This window comes from Ammospiza nelsoni, chromosome 3 (genome assembly GCF_027579445.1).
Source record: "Ammospiza nelsoni isolate bAmmNel1 chromosome 3, bAmmNel1.pri, whole genome shotgun sequence".
NCBI classification, from domain to species: Eukaryota; Metazoa; Chordata; class Aves; order Passeriformes; family Passerellidae; genus Ammospiza; species Ammospiza nelsoni.
In genome coordinates this window covers 66,851,901-66,878,456 of record NC_080635.1, presented here as the reverse complement: position 1 = coordinate 66,878,456, position 26,556 = coordinate 66,851,901, and the positions used below count along the sequence as shown (strand labels likewise).

The 26,556-nt window shown below is 36.5% G+C and overlaps 1 long non-coding RNA gene across 1 annotated transcript; it reads left to right on the top strand.

Annotated features, from left to right (window-relative positions):
* The first annotated feature begins 4,263 nt into the window (after positions 1-4,263).
* LOC132071649 (uncharacterized) lies at positions 4,264-11,892 on the top strand. Its single transcript, XR_009418161.1, has 4 exons — positions 4,264-4,334; positions 7,538-7,692; positions 10,171-10,288; positions 10,995-11,892. It is a non-coding gene; the product is annotated as an uncharacterized LOC132071649 (long non-coding RNA).
* Positions 11,893-26,556: the final 14,664 nt, after the last annotated feature.

Genomic DNA, 26,556 nt, shown 5'->3' with positions numbered 1-26,556 from the left:
CCTCTCTGAAAATGTCTTGTTCCCAGTGCATAAAATACAACATGGAGATTGTAGGCACAAATATCTCATTAAGTATAGAATAAATATCTTGGAAATTCTTGAATGAAATCAGAGGTTAAAAGCCATTATAAAAATGATGCTATTGTAGTAATGTAATTGTACTTTTCTAATGTCATAGTCACATCACAAACTGCACAATAAGCTAATATTTCATTGTACAAGCACCACACCAAACAGTGTTGAGCCATGATTACCTCAGTTCTGCCACAGCACAGGCAGACCTGTGTTTAAGCAATCTTTCTCTCAACACATTTTCTCTTATTTATGCTCCCTAGTAATACCTACCTGAGAATGCAGTAATTACCTTAACGTTTGAGGAATTTTTGAGGGAATATGGTGATATACCAGTGTATACCTGACAACCACGCTCAAAATGTATTCAAGCACTGGCCTGTGTAATTAGAAAGAAGAAAGACAAAAGGATAGCCAGTTTTTAGAAATGGCTTCATTTGAGCCGGAGCTCGCACAGCAGTGCTGCTGCTCTGGTGAGGAGAGGGTCACGCAGGCAGGCAGCTGGCAGGAGCTGTAGGTATCACAGCCCCAGCCAGAAGGTTTGACTTCAAGTGCTAGGTCTGGTGCTTGCCCCTCCTCAGTTCACATGCTCAATCCTCCTCCTGCAGCTAAGGCTCTCCAGTCAGAGCTTTCCAACCCTGGAGCTTAAATTTAGTTCCCAAGTCATCTTTAGGCTTTTATATGATTAACAAAAGTGCTGAAGTCTGAGAGTTGCTGCTATAATCAGGTCAATTCCTGCTTCCTGATGCTGCTAAATCACAGTAAACATCCCTTTTGCCAAAACTTTTTTGCTGACAGCAAGTGATGGGAAGAAGGAATACGCTTATTTATATTCCAGCTTCTCCCCTTACATGTACATAATGCACTTAATCATAAGCAGCACTCCATTATTTCTCTGCTAATCCTTCTCTGGGAGCTACACAGGGCAGACCCACAGGCAGCTAGATGCCTCTGAGATGGACAATATGGCCTTGTGCTCGGATGGCAATTTTTTATTCCTCTTATGTTACATCACCTTTCACTGCTTCAGCTAATGCATGTTGACAAAGCACGAGGGTCTGTGTCTATTGCTTGTCTTCGTTATCCATTCAGAGGCTCAACCTGTCCTCTCAGACAGGCATAACTGCAGGAATTCAGCTGCACTGTAACACTATAACTCTTACTTGTAGAATTTGCTTCTTGATCAGTAAAGTATATCATTAAATCCATGTACACATCCTCCAGAATAATTTTGACTTCATTTCTCTTAAAAATATGTTCTATTTTCTTGTGCAAATTGTTCAATAAAAAGTGCAAGTATCATTAAACAAATAAAATCAGCAGCATGTTATTTTAAGTAGATCAACTCTCTTTAGAAAAATAATCTTTAGAAAAGTTTGTCATTATGTTAAACAATTCTGTGTGAGAGACTGTAATGAAAATATGAAAGCTCATCTGTGCAAAAAATTCCTGCAATGTTTAAGTTTTATCAAAACCTGTTAGGCATTCAAATAGCTCCCTCAGCACTTGTCAAGAAAACAAATATTATATTTTGCAATTGTAATTTCTATAATAAGAATGAAAATAAAAAGGAGAAAAGCATATTGACATCTTTGCAATGAATAAGATCCTGTTCTCTCTCTTTTTCCTGGCAATTTGAGAAAATACAATATTTAACTTAGAGACTTGGAAGAAAATTGCTTCTTGCAAGTTCAAAAAATTAACAAGATTCCAACTGCTGCCATTTCAATAGTGTTTCTTTAGTTCTATATATCTAAGAGAATAGAGCAAGGAAAATTCCTGTTTTTCCTTTTATGTATTAAATTTTCAGATCAAGATATGAGCTTGGATACTTTCCAGTATAAGCAGAAAAAAAAAAAAAAAAGAAAAAAAGGAGGAGATACAAAATTTTTAAAATATCAGTTCTTCACAAGAACAGATATTACTGGCAATTCTATTAATCACACCATCACACCTTATTTGATTCACTCGTGTCTAATTCAAGCTGAGGGGAATGGGATACATCTCAACAGCCTCATTTGGGAACACTGATGCTGTCAAGGTCGACGCTACCAGAATGTTTTCCTTACCTAATGGAAATCAACATTTATTTTCTTTTTCAAATGGCATTTAGTACTGATGAATGGAGCCTACATATCATTCTGGAGATGCAAGGTTTGATTTAAAGCCTGTGTGGGGCCTTTTTATCAGGCTTGGTGCGCTTTGCTAGGATCACGCCCCAGGTCTTTCGGTCACCCCTGGTCAAAGAGAATATGGCAGGGGGTTTTCCCTACAGACACTCCCCCGAGGGAGGGGAAGCTGTGTTCTGCCTTTGGGCTGACCTTGACAATTGATATGCTCTTTTCAGGGGCAAAGCAAAAATGCACAGGACACTCATTGTTCCTTGGAAACCCCCAGTTTCAAGCTGAATAATAGATCTCAGATGTGTACATTCAAAAGAGTTGCCCATATCTCCCTTACTCTGAACAGAGTTTTTTTCAGAACAAGGCAAAATGTATTAGTTGGTTAGCTTGAGTTATTCTTAAACAAAAACAGCAAAATTAAGTCTACCTTTGTGTATCTTTTTGACTCTTTTTTTGTTGCTTCTCTAACCTCCTGATGTATTCCACAACATTTCTCGTTATCCACAACAATAATGTTTAATGTCAGGTTTTGTTACATTTGTTCTCACTATTGTCCAGTAGTACAAAAAAAAAAAAAATTTCTTCTTAGTATCTTTTGTATCTCTGAGAAAATTCATGTCAGACATTGAAAATATCTGTATCTCTACCAAACAAATAATGTAATTTTCTTCTGTTCCAAAACATCATAACAGCTTTGTATCCACTGGATAAAAGCGCAGTTAAGGAAATTGAATATATCTTCAAGCAACCAACAGAGAAATTTGCAACTTGGTCTGATAATATAGGGACTGATAATCTCTAAATTAAAGGTTTACATCTAAGTTTCTAAATGGGTAAGATGTGGGGCAGGAAGGGATCCAGGGTTTGAGTTATTGACAAATCTGCTGCACTGTCCCAGAGACACTAACATCACAGAGTGGTTGATCCGGCGGGATCAACCAGCAGGATTCCCACTTCATTGCTGGGAATGCAGTGCAGCACCATGGGGTCTTTTCTCACCACACCTCTTTGATACAATGCAAGAGGGAGGAAAAGTACATTGTAGTGACAGCATTTTGGGGTGTTCTTTTAGCCTGAAATATTATGAAATACAGTAGCAGTTGGACATGACACAGAAAAAGCATAATCTGAGACAAAGCAGGTACATCTAGAACTTTGTTAAACAATGCAACTTCTTTTTCAGACTGATGAGCTTTCCACCATATACCAACCTTAAAAGGTAAAATATAACTATTTAAAATAGAAGCAGTAATAGCATATCCATGCACAACAGAAATTTCAGGACTTGCGCATGTATAACCATGAATAAGAAAAAAAAAATATCAGCTGGGATTTTCCATGATTGTATTTTACACCTAAAATAGCTCTGAAAATATCATCTGCACATAATACCTCATGAATAAAATAAAATTTAAGATGTTAGCACCTACATCCTCACCAAAAAGTAATTCTAATTCTTTTTACATTGTTTGAATAGGACCTTAATCAACTTGGTCTGTTGCTATGTCCCTGCCCACAGCAGGGGGGCCAGAACCAGATGATCATTATGGTCCCTTTCAACAAAAAATATGTAATTCTATGTGTATCTGTGATTCTACGAATCTGTGATAATTTTACAGGGCACATTTGTTATGGTTCTCCTCCACGTTTGTTTTATGATTTATTTCACTTTTCTTTTTCTTAAATCCTGGACAATTTCGACCAACACCATAATTACCAGTGATGTTTAACAAAAATTTTTTTCTGACAATGTAGATCACTCTGGAAATCCCATCTGTTTTTCCTCATGTACAGCCAATGTAGTCACTCCATGGAATATTGAGCCACATGCCATGGCTCCTGTTTTTTGAGTCTTCCCTGCTGACCATGACCACTACTGAGAAAATGTGGGGGGATAGAATGTAAGAAAATAAAGATAGTGCAGAAGACAATCTCACACCTGATGAGTTGCAGTTGTACTAATCACCAAAGATTAGGAGCAGGCCTGTCCTCAATAGGCTGCAGCTTGTGTCTAATAAGGATGAGTGCTATAAAAGAATGGGTTAGCTAGATGGAGAGGGAGCTGGAGTTTGTTGGTTCAATTGTGATGAAGAAGGAGCCAGTGCTGTGAGGATCTGCCCATGAGAGATCACCTAGAAGGTATGGAACTTTTGCAATAAGATGACAACTTTGCAACAAGAAAAGAAATGAGAGAATAGAAAAATGTAGCAGTGAATATATGGACTCCTTCTTGTGGGATGTCATGGTTTAGGAGCCCATTCTTCTATGTGTGACTTATGTTGGGGAAACCATTCCTAAAACACAAGCCACTCCCCTGCCCTCTCTGATGAGGGACAAAAGGCAGATGTCATGGGTTGAGATAAGAACAATTTACTGGAAACAGTAATAGCAAAAATGCCAAAAGCAAGAACAAAGATAGGATTATTTACATATAAAATGCTCACGAAGCCCAGGACAATGGAAAAACAATGATAGACAGACTCTTAGTCTGCTGCATTTTCCTAGCACAGGAAAAGAATGCCTTTTCTTCCAGGAGGTGAGAGGGAGGGAGTCCCTTTCTCTCATCTTTGGCAATGAAGAAAGACTGGGGTCTTGGCCATGTCAACACAGTTCCAGGCCCTGCCCCTGCATGATTACTGCAAATAAAAATTAACCCTTTTCTTGGCCAATATATTTCTATGAATATACCATACATATGGACAGCCAACAACAGCTTTAGAGGTTCAACTAATTTTTTCATCAGTGAAGGGAATGAAGGCAATGGGAGAAGAGCTACATCAAACTGCTGGGACATTCAGTGAACTTTGACAAGCGGAGCCCACAAAAAAGCCCCAGCCTTAGTTTGTAAGCTGATTGCTATTCACTCAGCAGGGGCACTCGTTGCAGCAGTCACAGCCCTGTGAACAATGTGGTACATTAGAGCTAAATTATGCACCAACACCCTGATTTATAACTAAGAACTGTACTAAATTAAGTAGAAATTCTAAATTAAGGAGAAAATTGGAAATTAAAAGGCAAGGCTAATTTATTAGCAAATCATTTTCTAACCACCAATATTATGGAAATAGATCTAAAAATAAAGCCCCAATGGAAAAATATATAACTAATGTGCAGGATTTTTGAAATGCAAGAACTCTTGGAAAGTTTAAGGACTCCCTAGGGCAGATGTGCTTCCCCACCCCCAAATACTGGATAATAACTTAAACTTTTACAACTAAGATTTTGACAGAGCTGAATGTTAAGATCTTTGGAAACTAATGCAAAATCCTAATAAATCTTGGAATACTGAGGAAATTCCAGAGTAGTTGAAGTAAGCTAATTTTCTTCCAGTATTTTAAAAGGCTACATAGTGACTCAAGTAATTATAATCCTGTCATCATAGCATCATTTATAGGCATAAGGATGGAAAAATTGGTATGAAGCTTAATTAATTTAAAACTAAAATAGGATAATAATTTAATTTATATCAATCAGATCTTGTCAAAATAACATAATATAGGGGTGGGTTTTTTTAGATTTCTAAAGAGACTGATAAAAGCACTAGTTTTAATTTAATATGCTGCAGCAACTATGTAATTTTACTTGGTACCCAAAATTAATATAATTTAAAAGTAATGGAGCATAGATTAAATAGTAAATGAAATAAAATCAGGCCAGCACATCTCTAAAAATAAATGTAAAGGATAGAAAGTTTATAACTTTTATACAAAGATTGATTCTCAATTCTAATTTTTTTTGGTTTTTAGCCATCTGAGAGAAACTATACCATTGTTTGTGGTCAAGCTGGCAAACAATAATGTTTGTATGTAAATAATAAAATCGAGCCACTGATATTGAAGAACAGAGGTTTTGTAATAAATTACTGTTTAAGCATCTGTATCAATAAAAAAAGCTAGGTCATATAATTAGGAATAAGATTGCTAGCTCTCCTTAAAGGTTTCTGAGAAATTTCAGTGTTTCTCAACAACAGACAAAATTTAAAGAGTAAAATATAAATGACTGATTCAGTGCCTGAACATACAATCAGAATCATTAACCAGAGAAATTAAGTTATACAATTTCTATTTCTGACATCATGTCTTTTCTTTTGGCTACCTTCAGATTTGATATTGATAACTAAAGATGTGTGTTCATAAACTGGAGTTTTAGAGAAAAATCATAGAAAAGCCAGAAAACTGCAAACAAGTAATGATTATTTCATTTTTCAAATATTAATTTAGCAGTTGGTTGTATTATTGTCTGTAGATATATACACAGATGGAGGCCAGGAAATGACTGTCTACTTCTTTTCCTGCTTACCATACCTGTTATATAAACATCTCATGTCCACAATTTGAAACAAAAGAAATCTATATTGGTTCCAAAAGACATTTCTTCTAAAATAGTAAGAACTTTGAGTGTTGGAAGCATGGCATGAAACGATTAATGTTTTCATGAAAGATTTCTTTTGTGTTCAGACCATTTTTTTAAATAAAATCTATTATGTATTTCAGAGATTAATTTAGGAAACTTCTGTGATCTCGGTGATATTGATGAAATCATGTTCCAGGAGCTTAATGTTTCACTGTTAAAATCTATTAAATTAAATTTTATAAAATCTGAGGAAGATGGCTTTAACTTCTGGGTATGAAAACACTTCACTAGCCCTAACATTCTTTCTTACAGTAGATAGTATTTTCTAAGAGCAAGCCCATTTTTCTAGAGAGAAATGGAGATGTGATTTAACCATCTGGAAAAAGTACATTGCACTCATATGATCTACACAGCCTTTCTTCTGTTTTCTGTGGCCAATTCTAGGGTTATTTAGCTCTCATTTGTGTAATGGGTACTCTTAATAAACTTTCCATTTTCAAGGAATAGTTATAATTTTCCAGTCCAGTTATTCTAATTTAGCTCTCTTTTATTCTTTTTTTTTTCCTGAGACTTTCTCTTGTATTTAGAATTGTTCAAAACATAGTGAAGACAACAAGCTCTCAGAAATTGAAAGCTGCAATACTGCAGCTTTCTGCAATACTGCAATACAGGAAACAAGATCACAGCTATTAGATTGTGACATCAATTGTGTTTAGTAGTCTAGATAAAAGTAGCCAATAACAAGGAAAAGGCATGCTCTATAACACAATTCATTAAAATTACAGCCAATTACAGGACATAATCATGCATAACATATAAACAAAACCATGGTGCAGTTGTGTGCAACTCTGGAAATACCATCCAGCCAATCAACACATACAGGTGGCTGGATAGCCACAGTGAAGGTAGTGTTGCTGAATATGGTCACAGACTAGAGAATCTCTCACTTACTGCCTGGCCTGATGCCTCTGTGCTTGTTCACTCTTCAGAGGAAAGCTCTGAGAGGATCTCTGGGACAGACATACAAAGACTCTTGCACTGAACAGGGATTCTGTCAGCTTCAGAAGGAAAGCTGTGGTGGAGCAGCAGATTGCAGAACAGGATGCTTCCAGAAGGAGTTAACGTATAAAGGACTTTCATACAGGTGAATAACAGCATCTTTCTTCGACAGGGGTATATCACTGGGGTAGAAAGAGGGCTGTATTGGCAGGCAGGCTGCTGCATCTTAAAGAAAAGATAGTTTGGGTGCTCTTCCAGGCCAAAAAATTTTATATGGGGCAGAAAAAGTGTGGTCATGGGATTAAGGAAAAATGAAGTGCCTGAAAAAACACACTGAGGAAATGTGCTATACAGGTCACCTACAATAATCTGCAGAGAAGTCCTGAGTAATTTATGGCAAGATTTTCTAAACCAGAGGCATACTTGAACACATTTGTAGAGTTACTCACATTTTGTGGAGATAACAAGACCAGAGAGATCAAGGTGATGTGTAAACTGTATGTGTTTTCTTTCATTTCCATTTTATCTGTACTTTCGTTTTACTGGAGTAGCTCATTCCCCCAAAGTGAAAAATTAAGCTTACTGTAGTGTTTATGCTATCTATAAAGTCAGGTTAGACAAAAAGTGACCCCTTAGAAGATGACCTTTCTTGGGCTGTTATGTCAAAAAAGAAAATTATATACACTAGGAATAGAATAACTAAAAACATACTTGTCATTTTGATATGTTTCTTAGAAATAAGAATCACAAAGTTCACTAGGAGTTGATAAAAATTGCTGGCACGCCAGAAAATGATTTGTTCATATGTACTTGTTGGAAACAGGAAGGTGGCTTGCTAAATATGGTCTTTGCAATCACAGAGTGAGCTACAGCTTTAAGGTTTTGGGTCTACAGTTTAACATGCTACAAGAGTGGAAATGAAGCTTAGGTTGGCAGTGCTGCAAATCAGAGTAAAAGTGGTATGTTGGATGAGTTTTTATTTTCTGGGGAATAAATCTATATTGGTTCATAGATCCACAAATACAAATCTGTTCTTCAAGAACAGATCTCTTCCTTTTTAAAGTAACAGGTCTACAAAAATACCCTGAGCATTAGAAAAGCACTTTAAACTCCAGTGTCCAAGTCATCTAAGAAGTTATCAAAATGCCTTTAGCGTTTTCTAGTAGCAAATGGGAGAGCTCATTTGAACAGTGATTCAGCTTTGAACAAGGGGTCAAGCTCAGCCACAAGATGTGAAATCAATTTGTAATAAATTTCCTTGAGAAATGGGCAATTTACTAAAGGGCACAAAACACCAACTTGTTAAGAAAAGCATTTTAAATATCCAGGGAAGGATCAATCCTCCCATTCTGTGGGAGATGACATGTAGTACAAGGACACTAGGAAAAAGAAGAAGAGCGTGCAGCCAATATTTTGAAGCAATTTGGCTGTTCTGAGTGTAAGGGATGAGGATGTAAAGCTGGAAAAAAAATGGACAAGATTATGCATTTTTCAAGGTGTCTGGCATTGTATGTCTTTTTCCTCTGTGAAGGCTGGCTGCCAGTCTGGTCTACAGGTGGTCAATTAAATTAGAGGACAGACTATTTAACAACACTGCTACTACTTAGAGTTCCTTCCCCACATTTCCTGCTGTAGGGACCACATAATCCATGACTTTCAGTAGTGGAATTGTTAATTGTCTAAATACATTACTGTGTAAGGTGTCTCCTTCTATGTCTTCATGAGAGGACCTTAAAACACAGGATGTTGTTACTGACTTAACAAGGCATAATTTATGGTCACCAGTCATCTGCCTCTTCAAAATGCAAGGGAAAATCTTCTAAAGGAGTAGGAAGCAATGCTGCTACAGATGCAAAAGGATTGTATAATATTTGTTTATAATTCTTTAAAATGCTTCATATTAAACTGAACTTTCCAAACAAATCAAGATGAGACTTGAGATAAAAATCAGTTCCAATGTTTTCAGTGGGTCTGTTTAATATTTTAGTCATTTTGATTATGCAGTTTCTAATTTAAGATTAAGTACTGTGTAGTCTGATGTATATTTATTAGAAGCAAGATTGCTTCTCAAATAGACTTTACAAAATTAACTATACAAACCAATATAAATGCCACATGGTTCAAAGTCAATGTTCTACGTAGGAGAATTCTGTATTTTCTCTACTGGAAAATGACCATGCTCTTACTGCATCATTCACAAGTTTTGGTTTATATCTTGATTACCATTACACTTACTTTTCCTTTAAGTGTGGGTTATAAGGCTATATTTTTTCATAGAATGAGAAGGTTTTAATTTTAAATTAAGTGTTTGCTAAATTCTGAGGCTGAATGCAACAGGCCATTCACTTGTCCATCTCCCACTTTTCTTCCTACAAAATTCTATTTCAAAAAAGGACAGAAAATTACCTATCTTTATTATTTGTTTCAAGAATTGTATTGTAATTCAGGAAAGTCTTTAATATTCCCTCTAATAATAATGAAGAGTATTGCTCTTTAATCATTGTTGGATGGATTACAATCAGCATGTCTAGGAAAAGTTCATGTTTATCTCCTAGTAAACTAGCAAGAAACAATTATTCAGCTTGTCCATTTTTAATAAATAAACATTTATTTATTTAACAAGGAATGCTGTGAGAACTCAGAAGCTCACAAGAAACATTCTCAGATGACAAACAGATCAATAGTGCTACACCCTAAATTGCTTGGAGGTATCAGGGAGATGAAAGAAATTAAGCAAAGAGGTAATTAATAAGAATTTTCACTGGTTCGATTGCATTTAATTCTCTTATCCTGTGTAGAGAGGATTTAAAGAATTTATTCCCTTCTACATACAGAGAATATAAATATTTTCATATTTCTTGTACTCGTGTATTAAATTTATTCTCACTGTTCCCCTTATACTTTTTTGTAGAGGCACGGGGCAAGACCTAGCATAAATTCCAGTTATATTATATTGATTCCTCTCCACACAACAGTTTTGTACAGACAAATAGAATTAGTCCAATCTAATGTAATGTAATAGAAAGTTTATTTCTAAAGTCAAATGGCTTCTTTTACCAGTTATGACAAAGAATCAGAAATAAAACCTCTAGCAGTTACTCATACACTGAGATTTTACTGTCTTATTTTGTAAATCTTGGATCATTTACTTCTTATTTAACTCCTTTAACTTTACAGTGTTGAGAAAAAAATTCAAAAGACATTTTTAGATGTCTGTACCTAAGACTTTGCACCTGATTTTTTAAGGTTTTTAAATCTGTTGGAATTTTTTTTAATTTTTAATTCTTTTTTGTGGTATTTTTGGGGAATATGTAATAGATGAGTAGACAGAAATTCAAAAAATAGAGTCAAGAAGCAAGACTGTAGTTTGAGTGTATGTCTGAAGTTTGGTCCAAGAGTACTTGACAAGATTCTGTCCCCTGAGAAATGTCCTTCTATGTATTTCAGCAGAGATATTCTAAAGAGAACACCGTGAGGACCAGCAGAAGGTATGTCCTTGCTATAGCACTGGGACATACATGAAACTGATACAATCACCAATTTGCTGATAATCCCCACTTTCTCATTCATTTAATTAATAAGCTTCTCTGTACCCACGCTCTGCTGGTGTATTGTTTAACAGTTAGCGGGTATTGACCCTAAGTTAATCTGTGTTTTGAAATATTGTGAGTGAACATCTTGCATAAGTCACAGAATAATTGAGGTTTGAGTTTTTCTGGTCCAAGTCTCCCTGCCCAGGTATGGTCAGCTTGGCAAAGTTGCCCAGGAATATGTTCTGTAAGTTTAAACTTAAGTTTTGAGTATCAATATGATTACAAACTTTATGGTGTCTCTGGAGAACCTGCTCGAGCGGTTAAACACACTCATAGCAAAGAAGTGGTTTTTGTGTTCTGGTGACCTTTCCTGTTTGGCTTTTGTTGCTATTGTTATTTGGGCCCAATGCCCAACCCTGTCAGTGGCAAGAAGCCACTGGCTTCTACCAAGTGTCTGGCTCCCTCTTCATTCCCTTGCATCAGGGATCTACCTGCTTCCCCCTACGCCTTTTTTTCTCCAGGCTGAACAGTCCTAGCTGTCTCAGCCTCTCTTCACATGAAAGATGTTCCAGTTCTTTAAGAAGAGGTGAGGGAGAAAGATGACATCTCAATATTAGCAGTAGAACATCTGGATGCTGTATTTGTTTATTTGTTTTAAAAGATTGATTGAAAAGTCTTTTTCTTTCCAGTATTATGGATTGGAGAAGCCAAATGAAGCTCAAATTTGCTGTTTGTGCCTGCTGCTCTACTTTCTGTATTCTAGGCAACATTTTTCCACTGCCCATGTTTATGTTCCTAGCAAGCGATTAAACGTTTTCAACAAAATATAAAGAGTGTATTTGTGTGCGCATTTTTTTAGTAGATCTCAACCACTTTAGCTGCGTTTTTGGCAAACTTCATTCACTTCATCTTCTTGGCATTTCATTATATTTTGTGTGATCACAAAATCAACTCTCCAGCAACAAAGCAAAATACGACTCTTTGAAATAAATGTTGTCATTAACAAGCCATGCCAGGCGCAGTGACAGATTTGCAGCTGTAATGAATAACATTTCCCGCAAAGTTCTCCTGTCTGACAGAAAAGCTGTGACATTACTGCAGGCAACAGTGTTGGAAACTAAAAGATTGATTGATGCAAGTAGATAATTGAAACCTCAGCACTGTCACATGAATGCCAACCTAACAACCGAGCTACCACTCTACAACAACATTTATCATACAACAGCCTCTCCATGATTAGCACACAAGCAGAGAAAACATGGAATATTTCTTCATGACCATGACTTACTGCTAATTTATCCTAACTAACTGATTAATTAAGTCTTGATCTCTAAAACAAAAGTCAGTTCAGTTACTTCTGGCATCTCAAGTTCCCAAATTCAGCTTAGAGCTGCTGGCAAAAGCCAGGAATATTTGTAGAAATGAGGTGAGGAGCACTCTACCTTTGAGATGGTAAGCAATAACATCATTGTCACATCTGAGCTTCTGAAGTCAGATGCAATAATGCATATTTACTCTTGCCTAAATAAGTCAGTGACTCTCAGAGGTTCTGCGATTCTAAAAGTTATGACTAATTAGTCCTTATGCAAAAATGTTTCATGCAAGGCATCTCAATGATTGTATGATGGTATTATTATTTATTTGAATGGATTTCAGAACACCCTCAAGTATTCCACCATAACCATAGTTATTTTAGATTCCAAAATATTTATTTTTAGATAGTTTGCATTTTTTTGGTCATAAACTCACAACAGGCATTTGCTCATTTAAGATAATTTTTCCTCTTTCACAGCTACAGTTAAAGAACGTTTTTATTTTACGGCTTTCTCTCAAGAAAACTTATAAACCAAGTAATATCTAACATATACCATCCTTGGAATAACAGGTGTACAATGGATCTATATGAAGCCACTGGATCTAGAAAAATCACACTGATTTGCAAAATTAAACAGTAATTTACAAGTCCACCTATGCTTAACAAGTCACTGATGAAAAATACAAGGGCATTTAGAAAAAGACCGCTGAGTATGTGGCATTAGCAAATTGTGACACAGCAACAGATCTGATTTTGCAAATGTCACTGGTAGAGCTACCATGTAAAGAGGACAGAAACTATACCTGTAAATCAGAAATAAATTTAAAAGAAACAGCATTAAAAAGTATAAAAATTTCTTTTTTTTATACTTTCACAGCAAATATTTTAATTAATACTAAGAAATAAAAACCTAAAAATGTCAACCTGTTATAGTTTTATATCAGAAAATATGTATAATTCCCCTAATAAAATGTGGCCTGAAATAATACTCCAAATAAGTAATATAGTTTTTGCCCTCCTACTGATGTTAAATGTAATATATTTTTCCCTTTGCCAGGATTCTATAATTTATTTACAATAATTTATGTAATCAACATACATGTCTGACAGGAACAGTCCATGGGATGGGTTGTCAGCCTCTGCTGAGAATCTGGCCTGTCTCTTTCTGTTTTCCTTTTACTGACTGTCTCTCTAGACATATCTTTCCTCACGTCCCCCTCGGGCTTCTTTCGATCTCCTTAAGATGTTTTTTTCTTTCACTTCCCTCCATGAGCTTTGTTTCAAGTGTTCCAACAATCTGTTGACTGATTCCCACAGATCTTAAGCATTCATCACATTCTAAAAAGCAGCTTTGGTTGACTTCACCAAGGACAGCACAATTTTGCCTGTGGTTATTCACATTTCCTTACATCCTGTTTCCATTTTATTTCATTGACTGGAAATTTCATTCCATTTTTTTCTGCTCTGGCCTGGTTTCCTTCATTCCTACAATACTTTGTTGCTGTCTTTATCCTTTTTTGTTTTGTTGTCTCTCTTCTTTCCTTCTGACAAAGTAACAGAAGAGTACTGAAATAGGAAGCAGTGTTTTGTTTGGGTAGAACCTCACTAAAAGAGTGAGATAAATACTGTCTGGGCTTAGGAAAGAATGAAGAGTCAGAGAAATTTCTTTCAATGAAATTTCTTACTTCCTAACTTTAAAAGCAGTTAAGCCATTGAAATGCTCAATAAAATGTTCCGTTTCCTTGTTTATTTTTAGGACTTTTTAATTTTTATGCTTCTTTTGGCTCATTATCGTTCATTACAAGCAGGGAGTTACATTGCTGTTCTCTTTGACTTTAGATTTCATTTAATTGAGTATATTTTACTTCATACTCAGCTGAAAACCCCTCTAAATTTAATACTGAGTTTAATATTGGGAAACTAAATTTAAACATGTTAAATTATTAAAAAAAAAACCACAAACAAACTTCCTTTTCTGATCAAGTATTAATTTAGCTATTTTATAATCTGATCAATTTATCTGAAGTTCCTATATGTCAGAAAACTCTCAGAAATTTGTTATATGAGCAAGATATGTAAATTAATTCAGATTAAACTTAATAAATGGGTTGAGGTGCTGTTGCAAGGCTCAGTCTCAGCTGGCTTTGATGCTTCCCTAGACAGAGCTCCAGACTCCCTGTCCGGTCCTATTCTACAGCTGCAAGTTTGCAGGTGGAGCAGGAGCTGCTCTCCTGGGGCCACCAGCTCCCAGCCTTGACCATGTGGGAGTGCCCATTTTCCAACCTGATAAGCACAGACTTATCTCCTTCACCGTGGCTGGGTGTTCGGATTCTTGACGCTGCAGGGTCTCAGAGGACATCAATCTGCTACTCTTCCCCCTTATCTCTGATAAAGAAGATCAGTGTGCTGACCTCCTCCCACAGTTTCCTTACCTGCTGGCAGAGGTCCCTCACCAGCAGTACTCAGTCACACAAATCTGCTGGGAAGGTAAATTGGACAGCAGCAGCTGAGGCAAACCAGGACATGCTACATCTTTTTCTCAGGAGAGTTAAAAAAACTTGCCTTGAACTCTCCTCTCCCCTATAAAGACTCATTAATTGGACTCACCGGATGTGCTGTGAAATATCCTGTCTCTGAGTGTACTTTAATTTTGCCATTTCTATGCAAAAAAGTCTACAAATGGCAACAATATGTGAAAGTAAGAACGTGATTAGTAGTTCATATTTTTAAATAGGAGACTGCAAGTACAAGAATAGAATTCTACATGATTGCAATGAGATAATATGCACGCTGTATTTATAAATAAAGAATTGAATACAGAGTGGAATAGTCATTAGAAAAGCTCAATTCATGTTGTGTTCCTATAAAAGAGGCAAAGTATGAAAAGGTGGGAGTAGGAATTTCTTCTCTTTGCCTTCCTGCAAAGAGGCTGTCTTAACATCAGTCTTTGTATTTTCCTTTCACTTCAAGTGACTACCCAAATCTTCCACCATCTGCTCACGGCCAGCCCTCAAACTGGCAAAAAGCAGACATCTTTCCTAGAACTAAACCATAAAATGCCAAATGCCATATGACATATACAGCTCCTTTTTTAGAAAAAAAAAATAAATCTCCTATATACCAAACAAAGTAATACAATAAATAGATAGATAAATAAATAAATAAACTACTCTGAGAGAAATTAACTCTTAATACCATTAAAGTAATGAGGCATAAGGTCAAAGGAAAGGAAACGAGATTTTAAATTAGTATTTTCACTGTGGTGATGGAACCACTGCTGAGACCCCTAATCCATTCATGCTGACAGACCCATTATCTGCAATTATTCTTTATTCAAGTGTAAACCACCATTATGCATGGAGCTGTTGCTACTGCAATAAAATTTTTTTAAAGCCCTGTACTCTAAGTAGCAAACTGCAGGGGCCTAATGTAAAAAAATATCCTTCCATTTTCAATCATAACTTGAGTTTATTGTGTCCTTTTCAGTAAATGAAAATAAAATACTTAAAGTCTCTGCTTGAATCTCAAACTTGCACCAGGGCTTAGGTTCAAATTTTATCTACCTCCATCATCAGTATCTCCATTCATGTATGTATTCATGTGTCTTCTGAAATGTGTGGCCTCATGTGAGGCTCATCATTAAAAAGCAGTAAACAAAGATGGGTGTTGTGTTCTGCACTAGGCACAATGCTTTTGAGAGTTTTCTTTTGAGAGGAGCTGGTCCTGTCAGCTTCCATCTTTCTCGAACAATTGCAGGTTGTTCCCCGGAATGAAAGTAGCGCTTCTTCAAATTTTCAGTAATCTTATTCCTTTCCAGTCTTGACCCTAAAAGGATTATCTAAAAATAGAGTGAAATAAAGAGGAATATTTTGCAAACCTAGGACAGATTGAAGAAATTTGCTGTCAAAGAAATCATTGGCTCAAGTATGTAAGGCTATTGCCAAGAATAAAAAAATATATTAAATTACAAATAAAAGGGGAAAAAAAGAGACATTCTTGTTATTAAAAAAAAAAAAAAGCCTATGCTATGCCATTGTTCACATCACGATGTCTTCCAACATCTGGTCACACCATAAAACATGATTTAGCTAGACTGGATAAACTAATACGCTTATGCAAGCTTTCTAATTTCTGACTTCATTCCTGGGAAACAAATAAAATAAGAAAATTAAGCATTAGAGAATATAGAAATGTAGAATTGTTACCAGGGCTAAATAGATATGGACAGAATTATTGAAGATTAATAAAAAGCATATTTGCTTGAAGGTGTAAAGTACACATAAAGAGAGAAATGTAAACTATGTCAGAAAAAATTCTCATACATAGCTGGTACAGTTTTTGATCTCATGATGAGTATTCTGCCCCGTATTCTGATCTGTCACAGCATTATTATTGCATTTCTAAATCTGAGCCCAAATCCTCTAATAACCTATTAAATATAGACTTCCTTCCTGACACCAGAGAGGTCCTGTCTGAGCACAACTAGTTCATATCATGGCCATTGTGCAGAGACATATTGCATCAAAACTAATATATGGGAAGAAGGATTATAGGCAACCCTGGAAAAGTAATAAGCTGAAGAAATAACACTCTCTTTTCAAAACTCCAGCTTTATCATACGAAGTTCTTAACTATACAATCTGAAGATATAGCCTTTGCCTGATTTTTATCTCATTGAGTCTGCTTCAACCCTAAGGAGGCCAAGAGTGAGATCATCTCCTAATCTTCATTTCTTTTGCCCAGTGGCAGCATCCACAGTAAAGACCCACTTCAGTCACAGAAAGGCACCAAGGTACCTCTGTAAGGAAGACAGAAGTCACACATGTGCATATTAGCTTGTCCCTCGAGTTTATTTGGTGGAAAAATGATGTGGTCTTCATGTAAATGCTGTCTCTAAAGATCTTGACTTACTTATGTTGAGAAGTCTGGTCTGAGCAGCTTAATCATATGCAGGCACATTTTCACCTACCCAGCAGAAACCCCATCCAAGTGCGCAAGGCATTCAATTCACTCAGTCACATCCAAATACATTGGAGTCACTAAGGATTTTCAATTAAATAAGCAAGAATAATTTAACAAGCAAAGCCATATACTCTTTTCTAATTATATATTTAAAGAAAAAAAACTGTGTTTTTGTTGAACTGAACTGCTTCTAAAAAGCTCTGTTAAGAACTGAAGCTAATCATATAAGATTTCAACCTTGATTTAAAACTACGTTTAGCAGAATTAAAGTAAAGTAAATGTACGAGTTTGTGCTGTAAAGCATCATGCAGCCTGAACAGGCTGAATCTACAATTGCTCTGCCAAAAACATGCTGTGAAACTAAGAGACCAGAAGGATAAAACAATTAGGTATCTTCCTATTTTTATACTTCTCAGACATTCTTTTCTTGAATATATAGCCCTGAGCATGACAGAGACATTTGAACTTTAATGTACATCTTAAAATTATTAATGGCACCTAGTTAAACTTCTTCATCACACAAGGGTAATGGACAGTGGAAATAGGCAGGGTATTCTTATGGTATTCAGTATGATGGTTTTAAAATATCTATAAACACTGTGTTAAGCATGATTTCTGTTTAATTGTTGTAGGTCTGAATCTGTCACACCCATCTCCCAAGCACATTTGCTGCTGAGCAAATTGCTTGTAGTCTTCTCATTCAAAAAAAGAAAAGCCATTGTTATAGTAGCCACACTGACATGAGATATAATTTTAAAGGGAAGTAACTTGTACAGGTGGTACAGTTTGAATTCTTCAGTTTCATTTTTTTCTTACTTTTTCAGCTGATAAAAGCATTTCTGGGTGTGTTAAACGTAAACTGTTCAATAAAGGAATATGAAATTCAATTCCTTTGGGTATAAAATGATATAATTTCACAATTCTTTAAGCGATATGTAAAAGGTCAAACAAGCATGAAAATTGTAAAATTATCCAAAATAGGAATGATGGCCAAATGTAAAAACAGTAAAAAAGATAAAAGATGGGTAATTTATACAATTGATGTGAAATCGTTAGATTTACCAAGTAATTCATACATGCAGCTCTGTGAAAATCCAGAATAATCATTCTGTGAACTTAAAAAATTCTTAAGACTTCTTCATTCTGTGCCTTGCACCTTTCCCTTCCTATATTGAATGGGCAGTACAGAAATATACTTTTACACTCAGGATTTCTACTGTGGAAAAACAATCTAATATTTGAGAATATTAACTTCTTACAGGATTGTTTCTGGTAAAAGTGCTGCACTCTGGCCCTTGTGGGAGCCATGGTCAAGATTTGGACCCTACAAGGTGTGGCTTCACCCAAGAAGTGCTGGTGATTTTTGCTAGGAGACATTCCAGTGAGAGCCTGATGAAGTCATCAAAGTAGTGTTTGTAACACACAGAATGTAGAGTAAACAGAACAAAACTAAAGCAATGACAAGTTTGATGACAAATAATTATGTAGCTTTCATATTTATTTTTCTTAGAGTCTTTTCTATCTCCCATCATCTCTTTCATTCACTGTCACTGGTTGGGTATTTCCCTATCAATCAAAATCTCGGTATTGGCTTTGGTTTAGTGGTTTTCATTTTTTTTTCTTGTAGTTTGGTTTGCTCTTCTATCTCAAGAAATAGTCCTATTTAACCATGTCATCTGCTGTTAGATTTGTCTCAAATATATTGTAGGACAGAAGAAAACAGAAACTCATATTTCAAGGACTTAATATTTTAGAGATTTTATTCTCACAGTGTAAACTGGGAATATTATGTTCTTAGGGAGCTGATTGCTCAGTATAGTAATTTATTACTTGCACACCTACGATTTATTTTGCCTTTTTATATCCACTGCACTTTTATTACCAGTCATTCTCAGAAAACAGCTTTTTCAAAGTTGCTTTAAAGAAGCAGGTTGTTTCCTGAAGCACAGTCAGTTGCAGAAGCGAACCTGGCCAAGATATTTTCCAATATTACCAATCTGAAGTATACACAATTCCAAACCAAAGCAGAGGTTACTGCAGATGATATTTGTATTATAAATGGTGTGATTAGTCTGTGACAAGAGGGGAGTGAGCCAAGTGATGCCCTAGGTAATGTTTTGGTGCAGAGTTAAAAAAATTTAGTATCTGGCCTTCCCTGTGCAAAGGTTTCATTGCCTTGAAGCACTTGGGCTCTGGATGCCTTCAAGAACAGCTCTCCCAGCAGCCACTGCTATACTCCCAAATTCTGCTGGGGCTGCCAAACTTCAGCTTTGCCTTCAGCTGTTTTTCACCTCATTCATGTGCCATGCTGTAGCACAAAGCTCTGGAAGAGCACCAGCATGCTCTGAGCATCCTTCTAAGCTCTTCTTGCTCAGCCCATCTACAAGGCTGCTTGGAGTTTGCACAGCCTCTGCTGCTGTATCAAGGGAGTGGGCCTAGGGTAAACAATTCTCCCTCTTACTTGGTAAGATGACAAAACTTCTGAAATTGAACATTTTTCCACATCAATGACCCAGACTGTCTGACAGCAAGAGAAAAGGGGGAGCAACTGTCTGCCAGTAACCTAAAAGAGCTGTTCCTAAACAGCTGAAAAAAGTATATTTTCCAAACATGGAAAAGCAACATGAAATATTTTTATTTTTCAAACATTATATACAGAAAAACTATTTTACATCACTGTGAAAACTCAAGGGGTTCCTCTGATAATAACTTTTCTGATAACCTTCATACATTGCTTGCTCATCCAACTTACCATAAATACATATTTTGTCTATGTAGCTTATAGAGAGGTAACTAAAAACTACAAATCTTGTAGAGCATAAAAAAGAGAGCATGATTAAGTGAGCCAAATACTGCTTGGCAAGTATTTGACTGACTCATCCTGTAGCTGGAATCTGATAGCTTCTTTGAAGGAACACAGTCAATCAATTTCCTTGGCACCCTGCTTCATTCCTTTTCTCAACTTTTGTCTCAGTTTTTTCAGAAGTTGCAAGACAATTGCTTAATGCCCAGAACAAAAAGGGGAGAAAAAATCTTTTAAATTTTTTTCATTCCTTTTTCCCCCATATGGAACAAGGAAGTCCTACAGGTAACCTTTTGAACCAATAGAAACAGATACATAAAGTCAATTCACCGAGAGAAAATTACTCTCTCCTCTTAGAAAGTATGGAAGTCCTACTACATCATCTTCAACAGCACACCCTGGAACATCCTTTGTTTTATGAGAGTACTATCTCACAAGCATTTACTTTCTGAAATTCTCCATTAACCTGGCTCTCTCTCCCTTGCTGCAGCTCATGCAGCAATTGCTATCTAATACTGAATAATTTTTCCAGTTACACATTTTCTCATTTGAAGTTATGTTCTGCTATAATCTGTGTTAGTTTCTGCAAGACACTGCTGTGCTAAATTGCAGCTGTGACACAGTCCCTTTCTTGCTACATGAAGGTCAAGAACAGACTCATTTGTTTTTTCTAAATGACTCTACTTAATTGCTCTTCCTTTCCTCATTGATTCTGTGGGGGGTTTCAATTACATCCTCTTATTATGGATAAATGCAGAGGGTGACAGAGCCCAGCTTTGCAGGTATCCTCTGGATTAGTGGGTCCTCACCAGTCTACCTGGGACATAGTTTTCTGTGGTATCGTTCAGATTCATTAGTCCATCTTAATATAAAGAGAATTCATCCTTACAATTCAGTTTCTTATGTTCTCTAATTCCTTTTCACCTTTTTTTAAACTGTCCTTGGAACAGAAAGAATGCATGGCAGAGAGGCAAACGTGCTATTTCTTAGATGATCATTGAAAACCTAGTGAAACAATGAGAGCAGAAACATGGATCAAGGCTCTGTTCTCATAAATTTTAGGGTATTTTAAACAAAACACATTTCAGACTTCATAATAGGATAGGTTTTTCTAATAAATAGAAACAAAATATTTACAGTAAGATCAGGGCTTTTGAGGCATTTTGAGTTTTTGAGGTATTTTTTTCAGTCATCTCCCTGCAAATTCATTTACTTGTCTGATGAAACAAACCAGGAAGTTGATACTCAGGACTGCAGTTAATAATGGATACTCACTGCAGAGTCTTGGATTAGGAAAAGATCTGCAGTAAAGCTCTCAAGTAATGTGGACGTCAGATTCTCAACAGCAGCGGTTTTGCTGTCAGATCTTTTGGATTATACCACCCAGCTTACTAATTTAGTCACAGATTTTCTGTGCTGCAGTCTAATAACACAATTAACCTTAACTGTTAAAAACAGAGGAGCTATGTGAACAAAGCTCACTGCATTGTTTCCATCGTACTTTAAAATGTACATATCAGCATCTGATGAAAACTAGAACTAAAATGGTGGAGCTAGAAAGTAAGGAATTGCAGTGTAGTTCCGTCTTTATGGTCCAGGCTGTTGTTCCTCCTTGTGCAGAGATCTGTAAGAGTTTTATTTGTGAAATAAAATTAGACCGAAAATGTCTAATAGTCTGTGCGAATGGGAAAGTAACATTATCTCAAGCTTTACAAGTAAAGGAGACTAGAGGACAAAATGGAGCATTTGAACACAGAATTGTGCTGTAAGGAAAGAGCAAATGCTAAAAAGCACTTTATATCTTTCATGAACTATCCAATCCAAAATCAAAACCCTTGCAGCTCTTTAATTTTAAAATGCTGTATTATTTTCTAGATAGTAGTGCTCATTTACATTTGGCAGAAACACAAGAAGGAAAAATTGAAAACAGAGATGTACAAGAAAGGTGGTTGGTGGTCCTTTTTCAGCTGAAGAGTGAGTTTAAGGTCCTACAACAATCAACTGTTCAACCATGTGAAAACTCTTTCATGTGGTAAAATCCTTATAAATGCTAATCCTAATCATAAAATCAGACAGTAGGAGTGACTGTCCCACAGGGAACTTTAAACACAGCTTTTAATAAATGCTATATCCAAATTGCTAAAACCATAAGTCATTGTAGTGTCCCCACTGGTCTGACTTAAATAAATGGTCAACATCATGAATATTTCAACAGAGATTTATTTCTAAATCTTGCTCACTTTCTCTCTCCAGAGACTGACAAACAAAACTATTTTAGTGCAGAAATATTTTTGTGAGTAAATAAAGGAGTAAAGCCTAAGCATTTGTAGCTGCTCTGTAGTAAAGGTAGAATTTCCTAAGGGTAAAGGATTAATACAAAAGCCCCAAAGATGAAGTCATACAAGGATTTGAAAAGGAGAGGATGGCAATTTTCACTGCCTGGTACTGAGACCAGCTCTGCCCATGCCTGGTCCAATCTCTAGGTATTCTCTTTTGATTGTTCTTCAACTAACTTATGGACGTGTTTTAAAGGCTGTGAAAACTATTTGAAAACTTTCTTACAGGTGAAGTCCCAAAGGATGTTTACATTTTGAAGGGATCCCCTTCAAGCTATAAAGAAAATTTGTGTAATAGATTGGCTCAAATGCCTTGAAATTAGAAACTGTCACAAGGCAAACATTGAAATTATATACTTTTTATAATATAGAACTAGTATGTACCTTTTAAAAATTTATTGGAACATTTTAAAATAAATCTATTTAAAGCTATTCCTTTTTATATGAAATATTGTTTATTTGTCTTTAAACAGCAGTTAAGAAGTGCACCTAAAACTTCATGTGCAAACCTATGAAGTAGATAAACTTTATGGCCTGAAGATCAATTGCCCTGATGCCAGCCCCTCTTCTCAGCCCAACAGGCCCCTGGCACTGCCTCTGTTAACCCTCGCCTACCAGATTTGTGCCACTGTACATTTTTTGTTTATTATTTACCTCCTTACTTATTATTCCCTTTACAATTAATTTGTTTTCCTTGACTAGATACCCATAAGGAGCCAGAGTAGCTCACCTTCCACATACCCTTACAGGAACCTCAGCAACTCATCTCCAGGGTAACTTGTGAGTTCTCAGATGGAGAACAGCCCAACAGCAGAGCCTTCTCCTCCAGGTCCCCTCTTTTTCTTTGGTTAGGCAGAGCTTTGATCATGAGAAAACCTCCTTAGATAGTTTTGATATTTGACCCTTGACACCAGTAATAACTACTGCACCAAAAGATATACGATCCCTTAGGCATGCTCACCAATTTCACTATCTGCTCTTCCTGCCACTCTCTGATTGCTCTGCCTGCAAGTAGAATCCTGGATGTTTGAAGCCACATAAAAAGGCTAAGTAAATGCCTCTGAAACCTGGCCAAGAAGCTCTCACAGTGGGGTCTGGACAGGGAAAGAATTTTCAGTTCATCAGCAAAGACAATAGGATCACTAGTTAAGAACATAATTATTGTTATAATTAAAATATAATTATTACCTTTTTTACTTTTAATTTACATTTTTTAATAATTATACTAGATTTTTAAATTGGCTGTTATGCAACAGAACCTAAGAAGATTAGCGTAGTTATCTAAAGAAGCCTACAGATCCTGTTTTGTTTCAGCTTTTCAACAAGGATAAATTTCAACTGTTTATAAGTGGTGGCATTCGCTCTTCTTGTGAAGTACCATTTCATTAATAAAGGCTAGTATTTCAGGTTCAGACTTGTCAGAAATTCTGAAGACAAAGCTCAGCTCTATCACAGCAGTTACTGTTGAATTGGGCAACCCTCTGAGATGGCTTTTAATGAAATCTGTAGATGACACTACAGACTTGTAGGATTCCTCATAGCTGCCAATTTTCAAGATTAAAGGAACTTCATTTTAATGTTAAGGGGGTATTACAAAGGCGTGATTTTTACTCAGTGCTTCAAGTTAAAACAGCAGTCCTCATTTATCACTAATTACAGATTATTCTGTTAATATTTTATGGCACTTAACAGAAGAATGATGCAGATACTGAATTTTTTTTAAGTGTAGTTATATTCATCTGTCATGTTATACTTTGATACTGATTTTGTAAGCACTTTAAAAAATCTAGCTTGGCTATCATCTTTCTCTTCTGTCTTCTGCACAACTGTTTTTTCTGTGTTTGTTTGCTTTTTCTGAAACTGAGCACATGCTTCAAGCTATTGCCACAAAAGACAAAGGAATTGCAAATCATAATATACTTTGTTAGCACTGTACATCAAAACCATTTTAACTGCTGTTGAGATTCCAAGTTAGGCTATTAAATCTTAAAATTGTTGCATACATTTTATATTATCTTGTCCTGCTTTGCTGTGTCTTATGGGTTTTTTTTCTGTTTGGTTTGCTGGTTTGGTGTGAGCTTTTTGTATAAGTTCTTGCTTCTCAAGTTAAAGAATATTTGAGAGATCAGGAGCCTTGCAGATTGCCTTTATTTCTCAGGTTATTGTCACAAAGGCTTCAAAGTTACTGTGGATATCTGGAACTGTAAATCTTGGCTGTTCTTGCAGAGTGCTTGTTATCTTTCAAAATAACCTTCAAAGTCATGATAGGATTATGTTTTAAGCATCCTTATAAATTCTCATCAAGGTGTTTTATAGTTTCATTAGGAAACCCAATAATATGTCAATAAGTAGCACATACATGTTATGAGGGTGTTAGCATTGCTAAGTCTTAAAATCACAAAACCTTTAAGAAGTTCAGCATTCTCCAGATTTTTTCAGTTAAATTAGAACAGAGAGAGCAACTATTCTCTTCCTTTCTGTCAAGGATTGTCAGATCCAGTAGACTGACAGAGATGAGGTTGCTACAGCTCCATATCCCCAGGCCAAGACAGTATTGAGGCTGAACATGTATTCCCAAGACGCTGACACACACATACAGGAATATACACAGGAGCAGCCAGCCTCACACAAAATGAAACATTCAGTGCTACCACAAACACAGACATCATCAATGGCTTCATCCCTTTCTCCTCTCTGGTCAAAACCAGTGCAAAGCAAGTAGTAAGAAGTACCTACATTGTCTTATCCATTGACACACACAGGCAAACAGATTTCTCCAGCTGCTAGCCCAGACTCATGACCTTAACAGTAGCTGACCACCAGATCCCATGGTCTCTCCACTATCCAGCATGGGCCTTCTGGACATGCTGTTGCTGTCACACAGACGCTCTGCTTTCTACAGTATCTGGGCCAGATATAGAGCTGTTGGCTCTATCTAGAGCTGAGTATTTGGCTCCCAAATCTCTTAGCTAACTCACAGGACAGCCTGTCAGTGGTCACACATTCTGTCTGGCACCCCATGGTTCCATGAACCTGAATCCAGAGCATTCACAGTTCCTCATAAGCTGGAAACCTCTCCACTGGCCACACTCAGACCCCCTTACACAGACACACACACACACACACACACATGCATGAAAAGTCCCTCATCCAGGAAAACTGATAGAAATTAAGTTCAACGAGAAGCCAGGACCAACTGCAGGCACCAGGCACAGGGCCCAGCTGTTCTCTTATTCTTTTACTAATTTTTTAAGGATATTTAATTTTTTCTTTGTTATAGGCCATTGATCAATCTATATAGGATGATCAGTTTTCTAGGTCAGCTTTAGAGTGGCCAGTTTCGACATGGTTTCTATCACAGTCTCACCTCTAGTTTTGCTTTCTATTGGGACAGGACATCTCTCTTTTAGACAGTGAGAGGCTTCTGAACAAAAGGACGCACCGTTGCTGTCTTTCTTTCAGGACTTGTTATGTTAATCATGGATGCACTTTGCAAACTCGTGGTAGCACCTCTAATCTTTGTGAGGGAAGTTGAAGGAGCTACTAAATCTTAATAATTGGGCTAGAACATGTGAGAAATTACAGTGACATCTGCACTAGTATCTGGCATGCCTGTAACATAAATTGTTTTACCACAGTGAGTCAGGCTACAAGTCAGTTGTGGTCGGTCGCGGTCTGAACATTGCACTCAAAAGACTTCTGGACTCTAATTTTATAGATTCCACCATATACAAAGAAGTATATAACTTTGTTGTCTGTTTACACCAACAACTCTCTGTTACATCCTGTTCTCTCTATTTTGCCTCATTTTTTCCTTCTCAGTCAACTCTGATCCCTCCATTCCTCGGCTTTGTAATCTGCCTAAAAATACCATAATTATTGTACAATCCCCAAATGCTTTCCCCCAAATGAGCCTGTATGAGCAGCAGTGACACACCCACACACACCTCTTCCCCACTCTGTTGGTGATCTCAGGACAGCCTCTCCTAGTGGCTCACAATGATGGCTGCCATTCCAGTTTCATGGGGTTGATGTTGTCCTGGGATGCCCTGGAGGGCCA